This window comes from Notolepis coatsorum (assembly GCF_963971535.1).
Source record: "Notolepis coatsorum genome assembly, chromosome: 11".
Lineage (NCBI taxonomy): Eukaryota > Metazoa > Chordata > Actinopteri > Aulopiformes > Paralepididae > Notolepis > Notolepis coatsorum.
Window position 1 is genome coordinate 68,948,393 of NC_140175.1, and position 17,500 is coordinate 68,965,892.

At 42.1% G+C, this 17,500-nt stretch overlaps 1 protein-coding gene across 1 annotated transcript in view; it reads left to right on the forward strand.

Moving 5' to 3' along the window:
* mmp17a (matrix metallopeptidase 17a) overlaps positions 1 to 17,500 on the forward strand; it is a 178,956-nt gene that overhangs the window by 90,649 nt on the left and 70,807 nt on the right. The window lies entirely within an intron of this gene.

The window sequence follows — 17,500 nt, forward strand, 5'->3', positions numbered from 1 at the left end:
TACTGTGTATTATGTAATGTGTGTAGTGTGTATTATGTACTATGTATACTGTGTATTATGTACTGTGTGAAGTGTGTATTATGTACAGCATGTACTGTGTATCATGTACTGTGTGTATTGTGTATTATGTACTCCGTGTAGATGCTGTGTAGGTTTAAATGTAACTTGTAACTTTTGTTATGCACGTCATCACCTTTGTTCCTCTCAAGATGCTATTTGAAGCACATATGCTGTATGATATGATAAGACATGCCGTGGGTCTTCATTGTACTCTACCTCTACCAAGAACAAATGCACTTAATTAAGAGAACCGTAATGTATAGAGCTGCTGCATACTGGAATTGTATACCTGTGAAGATAATGATGATCAGCAACAAATTTACTTCTAAGAAAAAGTTGAAGGATGCTGTTATGAATGGTGAAATACAGTGAGTTACTGATTGATTTAGTTAGTATTGTTAGTTTAGTTAGTTAGTTTAGTTAGTATTGTATTTGTGGTTGGAGCCTTTGTGTCTTTTTTTTGTGAGATTTTGAAGATGTTGAGAATGTGCTTAGGCTAAGGTGTTTCTTATGTTTTTATTAGTGCTGTCAGGCAATTAAAAAAATGTATCTAATTAATTACAGGATTTGTAATTAATTAATCTAATTAATCACATTTTAATCGCATAACCATTTTAGGCCTGATATTCTATATTCTATAATCATATTTAAAATGGCATGTGTCCGGATGGCAGAATTCAGTACTGTATCTACAAAACCTGTTTAATCATCTTCCATTTATTCATTTGCTTCGATTTTTCAGGTCTGGTCAACAAAAAAAAAATGTAATTGATATTCTCATTTGGTTCATTACAATTTACTCCAGCCTAGTAACAGACACAGTATTTATGACACTGGGAATACATTCCCTGAGATCCATAGATGTCCCTAGAATCAGATACCAAGAACATGCAAATGGACCATATAAAAAAAAATTGTATTCTACGTTCTTATGGAATGAATGAGATAAAAAAATTATAATAATAAATAAAATTCAATTAATTGTGAGTTAACTTTCATAACGCGATAATTTGCTGTGTAATTAATTAATCTAATTAACGCGATAAACTGACAGCCCTAGTTTTTATTGTTTTTTTGTTACTGTAATGTAATGTACTGTAATGTTGTGTTGGCACCCCAGGAAGAATAGTCTTTCACCCATGGGTGTAGACTAATGGTGAACCATAAATAAACAAATAAACAAATATGAGCTCTTCTACAAGTAAGCAGGTCCCTAAAGAGCTCTCTGCTGCTCTGGGATCAGACTGACTGTTCATCTTTAACAAGGAGGTCTATATCTACAGTCTAAAATGAGTTTTTACTAATCATCTCACTGCTGTTAGTTGAGGAAGATGCTGCTCTGTTTAAGCATCCTATTGTTTTAATAGCGACCCATCAGATAGGAACCAAAGGGGGGTTGAAACTCCGCCCCTTTACTCTGCCATACTTTGTGACCTCAGGAACACCACTTGGCCGGAAACCAAAAACATCTAATTGGCCAGAAACAACAGCTCCCTGCATCAATAACCAATCAGATGCTGGCATGTGGTGTTCCAGAGGTCCGAAAACTAAGACCGCACCATCACGTTCTTCGTCATAACGTAGTACACACAATGTGCAAAAACCACCTTCCGATCAATGCATTTTTTGATTCAGCTTAAAGCTGCTGGTGCCTCTGGGAGTCTGTGGAAAACCTTTGTGGTGCTTGCATGGGCTTGAAAAAGGATGCAGAGCTTGCTCTATTTCTACAGGGCAGGTTAACTCACTCTTGCTAATGTCTACACAGGTGCCTACTATATTGTGTGTACATCGTGTCCCATATGTTACTTTATGTTTATAGTGTCATATATGTTACTTTATGTTTATATTAGATCTTTTTTATATACATATATTTTTTATATGGGAATATATATTATAGGGATATTTCACTTTAGTAGAACTCATGTTTCAGCAGTCTTGTAAGTGCATCTACAAGTAAGCTTGCAACCACCGCTGTCCCTGTTGACACCACCATTCATTCCTCTCATATCCTATGATATTTAGACATGGTATTCAAAATGAATGGAAGTGAGTGAGGAGCCCGACACTTGGAAGGAATGGTGGTGTTGAAAGCAGACAACAAGGGCAACTGTGGTCACTAGCTTACTTGTAGATGACTTAAGCTAGTCATTAAAAACAGGTATCCTCTTTGAAAATAGAAATAAATACATCATGTGTACAGTAGGGCTGACCCCTATTAGTCGATTAGTCGACTAATCGGTCGAAAGGAGCCGTAGTCGACTGGCCAACCTCTTAGTCGAATATAATAAAAAAATATATATATATTTCCAAAAGAAAAGAGGCCTAGAAGCGTGGCTAACGCTAATGGCACGCATACCAGAGGCTAACTGCCTACGAAAACAGGCACAGAGGCACTGAAAGAGGATTTCACCCATCTAATGAACACACTAGACTAGACAAATATCAAGATGTATCCATCAGTGGACCAATTGCATGCTTTTGCAGAGGACAAGAAGCCTTCAGTCGACTCCTTCAGACACTAAGCACCCCCCACAGCCCAAATGGAATGATAAAAAAAAAATGTAAAAGAAATATTAAATATATTATACTTTTTTATTTATTTATTTATTTATTTTTGTCGACTAACGGCACATTTTGGCCAATCATAGTCGACCATCCAAATCCTTAGTCGGGGACAGCCCTAGTGTACAGTAGGAATGGCTGTTTTTGCTTGAGACCCATACCCCCAAAAATGTGTGATTAGGCAGATAGGTGTGTGCACTCTGAATACCCAAAGAGGAATGTGGAGATATCATAGGGGTGGGACAAATATTCCATTCATGTAATAATTGCAACTCTACATGTGCAAAATTCAATAATCATTTTCTGGGGTTTTCTGTTATTTTGTCTGAATGGGAACAAAACAGAAATCATTCTCAACGATTCATTGATAATGTTTGATAATGGAATCTTAGCCCTAATAATCAGAACCTGCTCAAGGATGGGTCTTAAAAAGTAGCATTACAGCAGCTAAAATTCTGTGATACAACACAATACAATATGCCTTTGTGGTTGTATCAGTCCTAATAAAGGTAACTCTTTACATACATACAGTAACAGTACATCAATTATCACCGGTGATAGTTATAGTACTCACCATTTAATCCTGTACAATAAGGTTGGGTGGTCCTCCCTGGCACGGCATCTGTTCCTACATAAAGTCATTGTTGGAGATCTTACAGTTTATCACTTCATTATTCACAATTTTTAAATCCCCAAAGTTTACAATGAACTGGAAATCTAGCTTTTGTGGCTCCCGGTAAATGGTAAATGGCTGCTTTTTTATATAGCGCTTTTATCCAAATCGCTTTACAATTTGTTACTCACATTTTACCCATTCACTCACACATTCACATTTCACACACACATTCACACACCGACGGTGGAGGCAACCATGCAAGGTGCCAACCTGCTTATCGGGAGCAATTAGGGGTTAAGTGTCTTGCTCAAGGACACATCGACACGCTGCCCGGGAGGAGCGGGAATTGAACCGGGAACCTCCGGATTGCCAGACGACTGCTCTACCTCCCGAGCCACTGTCGCTCGCGGTACGTGGAACGTATTGCAATGTACATTAAAAAAGTATCCTTTGGATGGTATAAATATTTAATGACCAACCATTTCACCACAGTCTGCAATTGTTTTTAATAGTTTTCTTGATTGACCTTCTGTGTTTTTTTGTGTGTGCTGTACCTACCTACATCTCGACATAATCTGGAATGAGAGTTAAACTCTCAATGATTTTCGAGACTAAATAAAGCTTGAATGGATGAATGAATGAATAACACTGTATCTCGTGGTCCCTGGCGAGTCCTACCCTACAGTAGGCCTACTTCATATACTTCTTATATCCTCATCTACAATACTGCCCCCCCCCCCCCCCCCCCCCCCCACAAAGCTCTCTAGATCATAGAGGTAGGGGGGGGGGAATCTATATAGCAATATATTGCGATATTTCATGTGTCGATATTATATCAATAAAGTGACGCCAAGTATAGCTATATATATATATATATATATATATATACACACACACCTACTCATAGTTAAACCACTGGCTATACTGGTTTATTACCATAGTGGATTAATATTCATACCACTATATAATACTGTACATACATTAGCTTAGCATATTTACTCTTTAGCTTTTTCATATTTACTCATGTACAACATGTACTGTACATACATGTTATACTATACTACAATGCCCATTACTGCTCCTTTGCACTCTGTTGGTTAGCTGCCAACTTCCTTTTGTTGTACTTTTTATGTGTGCAATGACAATACATCTAATCTAATCTAAATTATGTCATCAATATCAGCTAAATCTCCCACTTACGTAACTTTGCAAGAATCCACTCAAGCAGAAAGACACATCAATGCATTTGTGTTTAAAATTGATTATTGCAATGTCCTGCTTACTGGAGCATCCAAGTGTGTGCTGAACAAACTACAACATGTAAAGGAGGAGACATGCCCACATCACACCTACAGAGTACAATTCAATACTCTGCTTATTGACATTCAAAGCTCTCAGTAACCTGCAGCCCCTTCAAACATGGCTGAACTTCTGGTGCCTCATAGAACATGCCGTAGTACCGTACTCTCAGATCGTCCACTGCAGGCCTGCTCATGATCCCACGCACTGGTCGCTTTGGTGACAAAGCCTTTTCCAAATGCCCACTGATTAAATTTGACATGCATCTTCACCTGCATACACACACACACACACACACACACACACACACACACACACACACACACACACACACACACACACACACACACACACACACACACACACACACACACACACACACCTTTCATACACATATATTAGGGCTGTCAATCAATTAAAATATTTTGTATAATATATATAATAAAAAAAAAGATTATGACATATTGTCCAGAAAAAACAGTGTATTTAGCATAAGATAGCTATGCTGCAAATAATCATAACATGGCACAGCCCAATAAGCAAGAACAGATGGCCATATTGACCTGCTAAATGTAACATTACTCTGTAATATGAGTACTCACACAATGTAGTGTCCAACTTTACTCTTATAAAACATCCCGTTTTGTTAAGCATTAAAAGAATCTTTAAATAAATTATACATATAGCCTATACAGTATATATATTTTTGTATTATTATTCTTTTTTATGTGCGTTATGCGTCAAATAAGATGTGTGGCATTAATACGCATTTGCGTTAACACGCTAGCTTTGACAGCCCTAACATCTATATATGCTATTTTAATTATGTTCATGCCTTGTTAATCTTCAATTGATCTCTACTGTCTGTTTTAAAATTGTGACTTTTTATATAATATTTATATTAGGGATGTTCGATATTGGCTTTTTTACGGATACCGATATACCAATATTGTCCAACTCTTAATTTCCGATACCGATATCAACCGATATCAACCTACTTTTGACAATAAATAAAAATCTGAATTTGTTCTTACTTGCTTGCCTGGGTAAATAAAGGTTAAATAAATGTAAAAAAAAAAAAAAATCTTTTCTTTTAAACCGATACCGATAATTTCCGATACCACATTTTAATGCCAATATCGGTAGGCCGATAATATCGGACATCCCTTATTTATATACATATATATAATATATGCATTAATATTTGTACTCTACTTCAATATCTACTCAATATGAACCGTGCTAATGCAAAAGTAAGGTTATAATTATATTCCAGGGTTAAAGATCGGGTACCAATCCCTCTCTGTCAGGTTTAGCCGTTTCTCTCTCTTTGTGGTTCATTTGTCTATTGAGATTAGCCTTTTCCTCTCTGCGGAGCCTGGCAGACACGAGGCACTGAGGCAGAGTGAGAGGCAAATTCATTAACGAATGACGCTTAATTTCTTCAAAGTCACAGTCCGTCGCATCCAACCTTGCCACTGTCTCCCGGTTCCCAGCCTGCTCCCAGAGGCCCCGTCAGCTCATCACGTCTACCTGCACAGCAGCATCCAGTGTCGCTGTCCCTGGTGCTATTAAACTGGGACAAGCACCTACCCTATATAGAAACCCACTTTGGATGTTAGAGCAAGAGTTCCCCAACGTTTCATGGAATGATGCACAACAAGAGGTGTTATTTTGCATGCAGAGAAGGAGGAAAACGGTAATGCGTGCACTTGCACACGCACATGCACACGCACATGCACATGCATACACGCGCTCACACATATTCATGCAAACCTTATGCAGTGCATTTAGAGGAGGAGAGAGGTGAAGGACGGAGATAAGATGGTAGAGAACAAGAAGGGAGAGGAGTGTTTATGTAAAATAAATCAATTTTACTTTACACTACTGCCACGTATTCCCCTTGCCCACCTCAAACACTGGTGCTAATCAAGCTGTTAGCCCAGGATCCACACTGCCCCCTGCTGGGACCCAGGATCCACACTGCCCCCTGCTGGGACCCAGGATCCACACTGCCCCCTGCTGGGACCCAGGATCCACACTGCCCCCTGCTGGGACTCACCCAACCCGTAGTTTGAAAAGCATTTTCCCAGTAAAGATTTAATTTGGCCACGGTGTCCAAACCAACCAAACAGGGGTCATAATGAAAGTTCTTCTAACATCACTTTTTAGATCAGTGCTATTTCAACCTTGTTTAAAGGGCTTTAGTGGGATAAGATGAGGGTTTCAAAAGCAGGCCTAAGAATACAAATACATCAAAAATATATAAACACACTCCCAACAGCTTCTTAAAAGTTTCAGGTAAAGTCGTCCTACAGTCGCTTTCACACAGGGGCTGTTTGGTCCGGACTTTCGGACCAGAATTCGATTTGGTTTTTCGGGTCTGTGTGAATGCGCGTCGAACTCGGTCCGCGGACCAAGCAGGCGAACTCTAGTCCGCCTGAAAACGTAGGTCTCGGTTCGGCTTCATCGAACCAAACGCGAACCAAATATAGGAAGTGATTATTATTACCACTGCTCGCAGCACTCACTGCAAAACAAGCACACTGCATCTAATCTCTCTATCTATCTATCTATCTATCTATCTATCTATCTATCTATCTATCTATCTATCTATCTATCTATCTATCTATCTATCTATATATCTGTGCATCTTGGGAAGAAGGAAGAAAAAACGTGGCTTATTATTATTACCGAGGCGCGCGGCTTATTATATTATTAATAAAACAGCTACTTGTGGGCACTCATAAAAACGCCGTGGTCTACAAGTTGTTTAGGGAGAGGATGGTGGTAATGTGCTTCAATAGAACAATGGATCAATGCCATGTCAAAACTCGGCTCCGCTGATCTGGAGGGCTCCGCAGTCCACACACAGACACACACACACGCGCGCGCGCGCACACACAGGATCGCAGCCACACACACATTTCCACTGTCCAATAGACAAGCGCCCTTTTCGACAGCGTGACATTGTTCAGAAGGTCTCGGTCCGCCTCACAGATATCTGTGTGAACGCAGGCGAACCAAATGAAGAATGCAACAATGTTGCAACTTCACCCCCAGAACCGCACCGAGTCCACCAAAACTATATGTGAAAGCGTTAGAGTTTACCTGTTGGGGTTGAATGAAAGGCTAATTCGTGTCCAGCTGTGACGCACCGTCAGTTGGCCCGAGGCTTGTTTCCTTGTTAGAGGAATAGTGTGGGGATACATCGTTACCGTTCGCAAACTGACACCTCCCATCAACGAGGCTTAATTAGATTAAATGAGTGACACCACTGGGAGCCTCGACAGGAAATGCTGCGGTCCAACTCCAAAACGCTCAACTGCTCACAGTGATTCATCAGACTCTCCAGCTGCCGTTCACATCACGTCCTGCGTGATTTGATTGTTTGATTTGATTGATTGTAAGACCAGAAGGCGTAGGCTTGTTCCCTGCCTAGAATAGCTCCATCTGTATTTTTGAAAGTGGGGGAATTCCCCTGACTGTGATTATACAGTGTGGACAGTGAGCATCATGAGCATTTGAAAGAAGTGGGACACCCCAAACACCCCTGTCCTCTCATTGGTTACTATCAGATTGTAGTATATAATACTATCTGAAGATGTTCTGCACAATTTCTGTCAACCTCAATTTTTTTTGTGATGAAGGAAAAAAACACTTTATTTAAGGTGAAATATTGTGGTCATTATTTGGTTGGTAGAAATATGCTTTTGGTTGGAGAAAAAATCTTTCATGACGTTGGTTCTGAAGTAAGTACTTTTGGATTTTGCAGCTGATTATTCTAACTATCCAGCCACCCCTCTACGCCCTCTAACCCTCGACGCCATGGTGACCTGTTCAAATATGTGCCCAGGGCATACAAAACTAAAGCCGCGAGTTCTCCACCCCGTCCCTGTCTCAGAGCGTGCTCCCGCGCCACAACTGGCCTCCCTCTAGACTGTGACATTGTGTAAAAGCCGATGTCAATACCGGGCCCTTGGCTCGTCAATCAGAAGGCTTCAGGTGAGCTCCTTTAGTCTCCTCTTCTCCCTGACTCCGGTATCAGACCCCTAAGTTGTTGTTGTTTTTTCAGAGCAACTTTTTCCAACAGCCAGATAATCTTTCTGAGAAGTTGTAAACTTGTAAGGTCAGCTCGGGGAGCTACAAAGTGAATGTCGGCACTTCAGCAGATTTCAGGAGCAGCGGTGTAATCTTCTTAAGAAGGATGGAGCTTATCAGACAGATACCAAGCTGAGTAATTGCTTTCGCCAAGTGCCCTTGGCGTGTCCCCCACACCTCGTCCCGACACTACTCAACTATTGTGGAGAAACATCTCCCATTGTACTGCTCTTGGCAGGACCTTAAACCAGAGGCCTCTAAGGGCCATCCCCTAATGTATATAATTAGCGCTGAGTTGAAACCAGTCGTAGAGAACAGCATAGAACGAGCCGAATGCTAAACACTCCATTTAGCGAACCGGCTTCCCCCACTGGTTGATGAATAACGCAGGTGTCCAATGGGGCATTAGAGAGGGCAGACTCTCAGTGGGGTCACATACTGTAAGTGGAGGCCTGGGATTGCTGTTTTTGTTTTGACAGGCAGCAGATTGCATTTATTAATTATGTCTCCGCTGGTGGGCCTGCTAATGCTTACTGATTACTGTGACCGAAACAAAAGCATCATTAAGCAGGTGCGTTTTTGATGACTTTCACACTTTCACACCAGTGTCTTTGTGTGTGTGTGTGTGTGTGTGTGTGTGTGTGTGTGTGTGTGTGTGTGTGTGTGTGTGTGTGTGTGTGTGTGTGTGTGTGTGTGTGTGTGTGTGTGTGTGTGTGTGTGTGTGTGTGTGTGTGTGTGTGCATTCGTGTGTGTGTGTGTGTGTGTGTGTGTGTGTGTGTGTGTGTGTGTGTAACTGAGGAAGGGAATTACTGTAGAGAAGACACCAACAAGGCAGATTCACACACACAGACATACACACTCATAGAAGAGAGGTGGCGCGGTTGATTGGAGGAGGATACGGTGGAAGGGAAGTGTTGCCAGCTGTGTTGCAGCTGTGTTGTCATTCATATTAACAAGATACTATTACTGGTGATTAGAGAGTAGTGCCTAGACAGACACCCCACACCGCCTGCTTAGGGTTATTATTATTGTTATTATTATTATTATTATTATTATACGTTTTATATTCAGAGTTAATTATATTGTTTACACTGTTTATTTCTTGATATGATATGATAAATTTATTTATATTGCGCCCCTCAACAAATAGTTACATCGGCCCGGGGCGCATCCCGGGAGAGAAAGAGAAAACAAGCAAAAAAGACAGGAACAAAACGAAAAACAGAAAAAAATACAGACAGTCCAACCAATCAGATAGAGAACAGACAGGTTCTTCTCCTATTTGTATATTCAGAACACATTTTATTGCCTATATTTATGTCTTTCATACCTGTACCTGTCCCCTCCCCCCTCCCCCATGCTGCTATGACGCCCGGATTTCCCCAAGGGGATAAATGCAATATCTTATCTTTTTATCTATCTATATTATTGTTGTTGTTTTAACTTTTATTTATAGGTTGACTAGGTGCTTTTTCAGCACCACTAGGTTTCACTCATGCAAGTGTCTGCCTGACGACACATGATGTTAACGCATTGACCACCAGGGATTAGTCGGGCCCCGTTCTAGCACTGCCATGCTTTAACACTTTCCACGCCAGACCCGATGATAGTTGGGTTAACTCGCCGAACGTTCGGCGCCAGACCCGAGTATAGTCGGGTTTTGGTCGTTATTTCTTTTATTCGCTGTTTCCATTGATTATTCATCCAGGGAGCCTGCTGTTATCATTGGGAATGGGTCTGAGATCGCAAACGTCCAATACCGCCGCCTGCCGCCTTGTGGCCGGTATTGCACATCATTTGAAACTCTCTGGCTTGGGCTGTGTGTCGTTCTAAAAAGTCTGGGCCAGGTTTTCCTTGTCGGGCAGGACAAGCGTTTATAACGCATGGATTGACGAGAATCAAGTACTCCCGGTTCATGTTCTTTGGTGGATTATGTTGGCAACACGATCGACATCAATACTTGGAATGGCGATCAGATCATTGGAATATTCTTTTTGGAGTACATCCTAGTCAAGGTAAGGGAATATATGGATGACATTTATTTTTATTTTTCACAAATTGAACGATAGATACTCGATGTAAAATGGGCAATAGTATTATATCCATAGCTATGATATATAATATAGTTTGAGCCCTGCAAACACTGCCACTTATTCGTATACTTTAAAGCGCTTGCCTTTCAACGGTAACAGTAAACAGCGCCCTCTGGTGCTGAAAGTGTTCAAAGATAGGAGTGCATCACCTTGTTTGTAGAGCTATAACTATATTCTATATTATAGCTATGGATACAATACTATGGCCCATTTGACATCACCTATTCAATATGTGAAAAAGAATTAATTTCTTCATCCATACGTTCCCGTGTTATACCGTGGTGAATATGAGTATATAGTATATATGAGTATATATATGGTGAGTATGGTTATAGCGTGGTCTTGGGGTAATTCCCGAAAGGCTGGGTAATAGCCTTATACGTAAATTCTACTCTAAACGTTGCCGTTTCTTGCCTGTATGCACTATTATTCCCAAATCAAATCTATATCATAGGTATTATGTTTCATCATGAATGCATGAAAGGGGGGGGGGTAGTTTTTTAATGCTTTGATCGTCACCAACGGCATAATGTAACGTTAGACAGACATGTTGCGATCGGGGTGAAGACATGGTTGGATCAACGCAGGATTGATATCATATAGCCCTTACATTCACTAGGATGTACCCCAAAAAGAATATTCCAGTTATCTGATCGCGAGTCCCAGTATTGGTGTCGATCGTGTCGCCAACATAATCCACCACACATCATGCATCGGGAGCATCTGACGCTTCTCAATCCGATCATTATAACCGCTCCATTCGCCCGACAAAGAAAAGTGAGCCCGGTGACATTTGACCGTTGCACAGGCCAAGATACAAGGTTTCAAAGGGTGCTCGATACCGCAGTCTAGCTGGATGCGGCCGGTATTGCACTTTGGCGATCTCAGCCTCATTCCCTATGGTAACACCAAGGTTCCTGGATGAATAATGAATAAAAATATCGATGTATATCGGTGTTCAAGCGTCGGCTCCCAATAATGAGTAAACTCGTTGTTGGTGGGGAATGAGTTAAGTGTCTGCCTGATGACACCTGATGTTAAGTGTCTGCCTGATGACACCTGATGTTAAGTGTCTGCCTGACGACACCTGATGTTAAGTGTCTGCCTGACGACACCTGATGTTAAGTGTCTGCCTGACGACACCTGATGTTAAGTGTCTGCCTGACGACACCTGATGTTAAGTGTCTGCCTGCGACACATGATGTTAAGTGTCTGCCTGACGACACATGATGTAAGTGTCTGCCTGACGACACATGATAATAATAATAATAATAATAATAATAATAATAATAATAATAATAATAATAATAATAATAATAATAATAATAATAATAATAATAATAATAATAATAATAATAATAATAATAATAATAATAATAATAATAATAATAATAATAATAATAATAATAATAATAATAACTATTTTTCTCCCATCCCAATTTAGTCGTTATGCCAATTCCCCCCTCCCCCCCACTGGTCGGTCTAGGGAGCCCTGAAGTCTATCAGATGCTTCCTCCGATACATAGGAGACAGCCAGCAGCCTCTTTTCACCTGACAGCGAGGACTCTCACTGGGGAAGTGTAACGCGTGGGAGGATCACACTACCTTACCCAGTTCCTTCCCTCGCTGTGCAGGCGCCCTGACCGACCTGTAGGAGTCGCTGTTTACAACAACCAGAATACCACCCACCGGCTTCCCACCCGCTGATACTGCCAATTGTATCAGTATGACGACCGACCAAGCCGGAGGTACCGCTGACAGCCGGATTTGATACCAGTGTCTCGGCGGTGGTAGACAGACGCTTAGTCCACTGCGCTACCCGGCCGCCGGAGTCTGGTCTCTTTTGAAAGGAAACATTCTGATGTTTCTTACACAATATAGAAAAATCACGTTGAGTGCTAATGAAATAGAGTAACAGAGGTTTGAACACACTGAAGTAAACGTTAAAGGTTTTTGTAATATGTGTACCGGTAAACATTCTGTGTGATTATCCAAAATGGCCGCCCACTTCCGAATACCGATCCTTAAGTGGTTAAGTGTCTGCCTGGCGACACTTAACACACACACACATACTGTATACATGGTGTATTTTTTGTTTGTCTGTTTGTTTGTTAGCTTGTTTGTTTCCCCCTCATTTCAATGTTACCTCCATACTGTATCTGCTCCCCTACTGTTGTACTCCAACATCAAACAAGGTTTATCACTGGAGGCTGCCCTGCTGTATTTACATCATGTAATATTAAAGCTAGTTCTGTAACTCTGTATGAAACAGTACCCCTGGCATAATGAACCCATTGCACTGTGGCTACCTGAGCCGCTGGAGCCTGTTCTGTTGTATTTGCGTCATGTTGCATCAAGGTTAACTCCACACCTGCCCTGACCTATATCCTCCCTGCTGTTTTGGAATAATAGTACATCAAACAGTGTTTACTTTAAAATGTTGTCATATTTATACGGCTTTAGTATGCTGTATAAATATTGTTGTTCAACAACAACATCAGGTGTTGTTGTCAAAGCATTTTACAGCTTATGCCTCATGTTCACCCATTCACACACACACACACACACACACACACACACACACACACACACACACACACACACACACACAGACGATGAAGGCAGCCACACAAGGCACCAACCAGCTCATCTGGAGCAATAAGGGGTTATGTGCCTTCCTTGCTCAGGGACTCTTCGACATGAAGTTGGGATGAGCGTGGGATCAAACTGGGAACAGTCAGGTTACCAGACGACCACTCTAACCTCCTGAGCCACTGCTACCACTCATACTGTGGGGACCTACTCTGTTGTGTTGATAGTTAAGCCCCGAATATACTCGAGAAGTCGGCGCGCATATCCACGCGGTCACAAAATCTAACAGGCACGTGTATACATACGGTGCAAGATCGTTGACGAAAATTACGCAATTTATGTCACGCGTACCAACGTGCATCCACGGACGCGGGAAGTATATTCAGGCCTTTAAGATCAAGTATTGCAGGCAGTCTGTATCAAATAAAATAAAAGGTATAGGTAGAAAATGTAATAAAAGGTGACCAGAAACATACTTCCCAGCAAACATTTTGATGTCCATTAGCTGTCTATTGGCCATGGGGTCAAGGCATCTAAGCAACGGACCGAAAAGGGGTCATAATGAAAATTGTTCTTACATTGGTTGACCAATGTTGTTTCAGTGTTGAGATCAGGATTTTTCAGGCTAATGTATACAACTGTGTTAATATCTGTAAACACACACCCAACAGTGTCCTCACAGTTTCAGAGAAACACACTCCCAACAGCGTCCTCACAGTTTCAGAGAAACACTCCCAACAGTGTCCTCACAGTTTCAGAGAAACACTCCCAACAGTGTCCTCACAGTTTCAGAGAAACACACTCCCAACAGTGTCCTCACAGTTTCAGAGAAACACTCCCAACAGTGTCCTCACAGTTTCAGAGAAACACACTCCCAACAGCGTCCTCACAGTTTCAGAGAAACACTCCCAACAGCGTCCTCACAGTTTCAGAGAAACACTCCCAACAGTGTCCTCACAGTTTCAGAGAAACACTCCCAACAGCGTCCTCACAGTTTCAGAGAAACACACTCCCAACAGCGTCCTCACAGTTTCAGAGAAACACACTCCCAACAGCGTCCTCACAGTTTCAGAGAAACACTCCCAACAGTGTCCTCACAGTTTCAGAGAAACACACTCCCAACAGTGTCCTCACAGTTTCAGAGAAACACACTCCCAACAGCGTCCTCACAGTTTCAGAGAAACACTCCCAACAGTGTCCTCACAGTTTCAGAGAAACACTCCCAACAGTGTCCTCACAGTTTCAGAGAAACACTCCCAACAGTGTCCTCACAGTTTCAGAGAAACACTCCCAACAGTGTCCTCACAGTTTCAGAGAAACACTCCCAACAGTGTCCTCACAGTTTCAGAGAAACACTCCCAACAGCGTCCTCACAGTTTCAGAGAAACACTCCCAACAGTGTCCTCACAGTTTCAGAGAAACACACTCCCAACAGCGTCCTCACAGTTTCAGAGAAACACACTCCCAACAGCGTCCTCACAGTTTCAGAGAAACACTCCCAACATTGTCCTCACAGTTTCAGAGAAACACTCCCAACAGTGTCCTCACAGTTTCAGAGAAACACTCCCAACAGTGTCCTCACAGTTTCAGAGAAACACTCCCAACAGCGTCCTCACAGTTTCAGAGAAACACACTCCCAACAGCGTCCTCACAGTTTCAGAGAAACACACTCCCAACAGCGTCCTCACAGTTTCAGAGAAACACTCCCAACAGTGTCCTCACAGTTTCAGAGAAACACTCCCAACAGTGTCCTCACAGTTTCAGAGAAACACACTCCCAACAGCGTCCAAAGTTTGAATGGACTCAGGTTGGCCCGTGCTTACTGGTTTAGTTCAGTCCCCTAAGAGTTTTAAAAGGCAGGAAAAACATTGATATCCTTTGAATTGATTGTGATACAAAGTGTTGGATAGCTGCCCACGGGATGTCTAGTAGGTACATATCGATTCAATACCGATATCCAAATTGTATGCCACCCATATCAACCAATAATGATATTATTCAAGAATCAAGAATCAAGAGGTGTATTTGTCACATACATACCAGGGCATACAGTGAAATGCGGGTGGTCATGCCCGCATTGATTATGCAAAATACAATAATAAAGTAGGCATAGAAAAAAAGAAACAGAAAAAATAAAATAGGTAAGACACAAGATATGCATGGTAAAAAAAAATACATGCTGAGTTCCTGAGAAACTGGTTCCTATATACACTACTATACTATATACAATTTACAATGTTAACTCTTAATGTATCTAAACTATACTATTAGTACCTCCTTCCTTTAAAGTGACTTTCTATTTTTTTTTAAAGTGACATTTTGTTTAAGTGATAGTTTTAGCGGTTGCCAAAACTATCAGCGGTGTTGTGTGTGTGTGTATTGTTAGTAATGATGTTGTAGCCAATGAACCAATGACATGCCAATGTTGTTTCAATGTTGTAAAGGTAGTGTTTCGGCTGCAGTTGCTCAGGAGTTAGAGCTCCTGAGCACCAGCTCCTCCTGGCAGCGTGTCGGAAGTGTCCCTGAGCAAGACACTGAACTCCTGTCTGCTCCCAACAAGCGGGTTGGCACCTTGCATGGTTGCCTCCGCCGTCTCTGTGTGTGTGTGTGTGTGTGTGTGTGTGTGTGTGTGTGTGTGTGTGTGTGTGTGTGTGTGTGTGTGTGTGTGTGTGTGTGTGTGTGTGTGTGTGTGTGTGTGTGTGTGTGTGTGTGTGTGTGTGTGTGTGTGTGTGTGTGTGTGTGTGTGTGTGTGTGTGTGTGTGTGTGTGTGTGTGTGTGTGTGTGTGTGTGTGTGTGTGTGTGTGTGCGACTGTGCGGCATAAGTTGTAAAAGGTTGTAGAAAATATAAAGGCGCTCTATAAAACACAGCCCATATAAAATATATATATATTTTAGTGCCATGATTTGGACATTATGTCCACTCCCAAGTGGTCCCCACATTTAATGGGACACATTCCATCAAGCCTACTTGACACCCACACACGTCTCTTTCTTTTTTTCTTCTTCCTCATTCCCTCTCTCTTCACCTCCCTCTCTGTCACTCCTCCTCCTTCTCCCTCTGTCTCCTTCTCAATCGAAAGTTAAAAGGCTTTATTGGCATGAAAGAAAACATGAATATAAAACAGCATCCTTCCCTCCCCCCTCTCCCCTCATGTTTGCCTCCCTCTGTCCTCTCTCTCCTAAATCTGTCCTAAATTAATCTGGTTAAGATCCTGTCAAACCTTCAGAGGAGGTATGTGATGTAACTGTTACTGCACAGGTAGCTTTTTAGGGTGTGTGTTGTGGGTGTAGGTGTGGATGTGTGTGAGAGTGTGTTTTGAATTTTATGTTTGTGTATGCTTATTTTTCTTGCCTAGACGTGATTTATTTTTTACACTTTTTTACATTGCAGCATTGAAGCGTTGCCAAGTCAAGGCCAGTTTCAGGGCCACTCTCCAGCCTGCCCACCGAGGATAGCTGAGCTAGCTATCCGTAACACGCTAGCACTAATTTCAGCAAACCTAAATCTCAGAGGGTCAGGTGTTAGTCCTGCTCAGCAGAGCCAGACAGTAAGCGTTAGGGTTGTTGTTTTGTCGGAGTGTTTGCCGCAGCAGAGGGGAGTGTAAACGTTCAGCCCTACAGCCTCAACAGGCCTCCACCGCTCAGGGTTTGATTGGCACTGGAGGCCCCCGGAGCTCAAGCAGCATTACCATACAGTGGTTATCTCCCCGCACTGCACGCCTAAAAGCCTTTTAAAGCCTCTGGGGTCGCCTGCCGTGCCTCTTAACGCCCTCAGTATGCAGATGAGCTTCAAAATACATGGGGGGGGGGGGGGGGGGGGGAAATATACTTTGGGATGCAAACGACACAAGGCCTCGATCCGCACAGGTTGCGTACTTTCAATGGCAATTTAATTGGATGCAGATGAGGCAGTGGTGATACTGTTCATGTCAGCACGTGCAGCACTTTTAACGAGGAAGGAGTGATGTTGTCTTTGATTCCAGGGAGCAAATGGCTCCGTCATCTCACTCTATATTCTACAGACATGTTAACGTGTTCTCTCTCTCCTCCCCTCCCTCCCTTCTGTCACATCTCTGTTTCTTTCTCTCTCTGCTCTCTCTATCTCTCTCTCTCTCTCTCTCTCTCTCTCTCTCTCTCTCTCTCTCTCTCTCTCATTTTCTCTATCTATTTGCTCTCC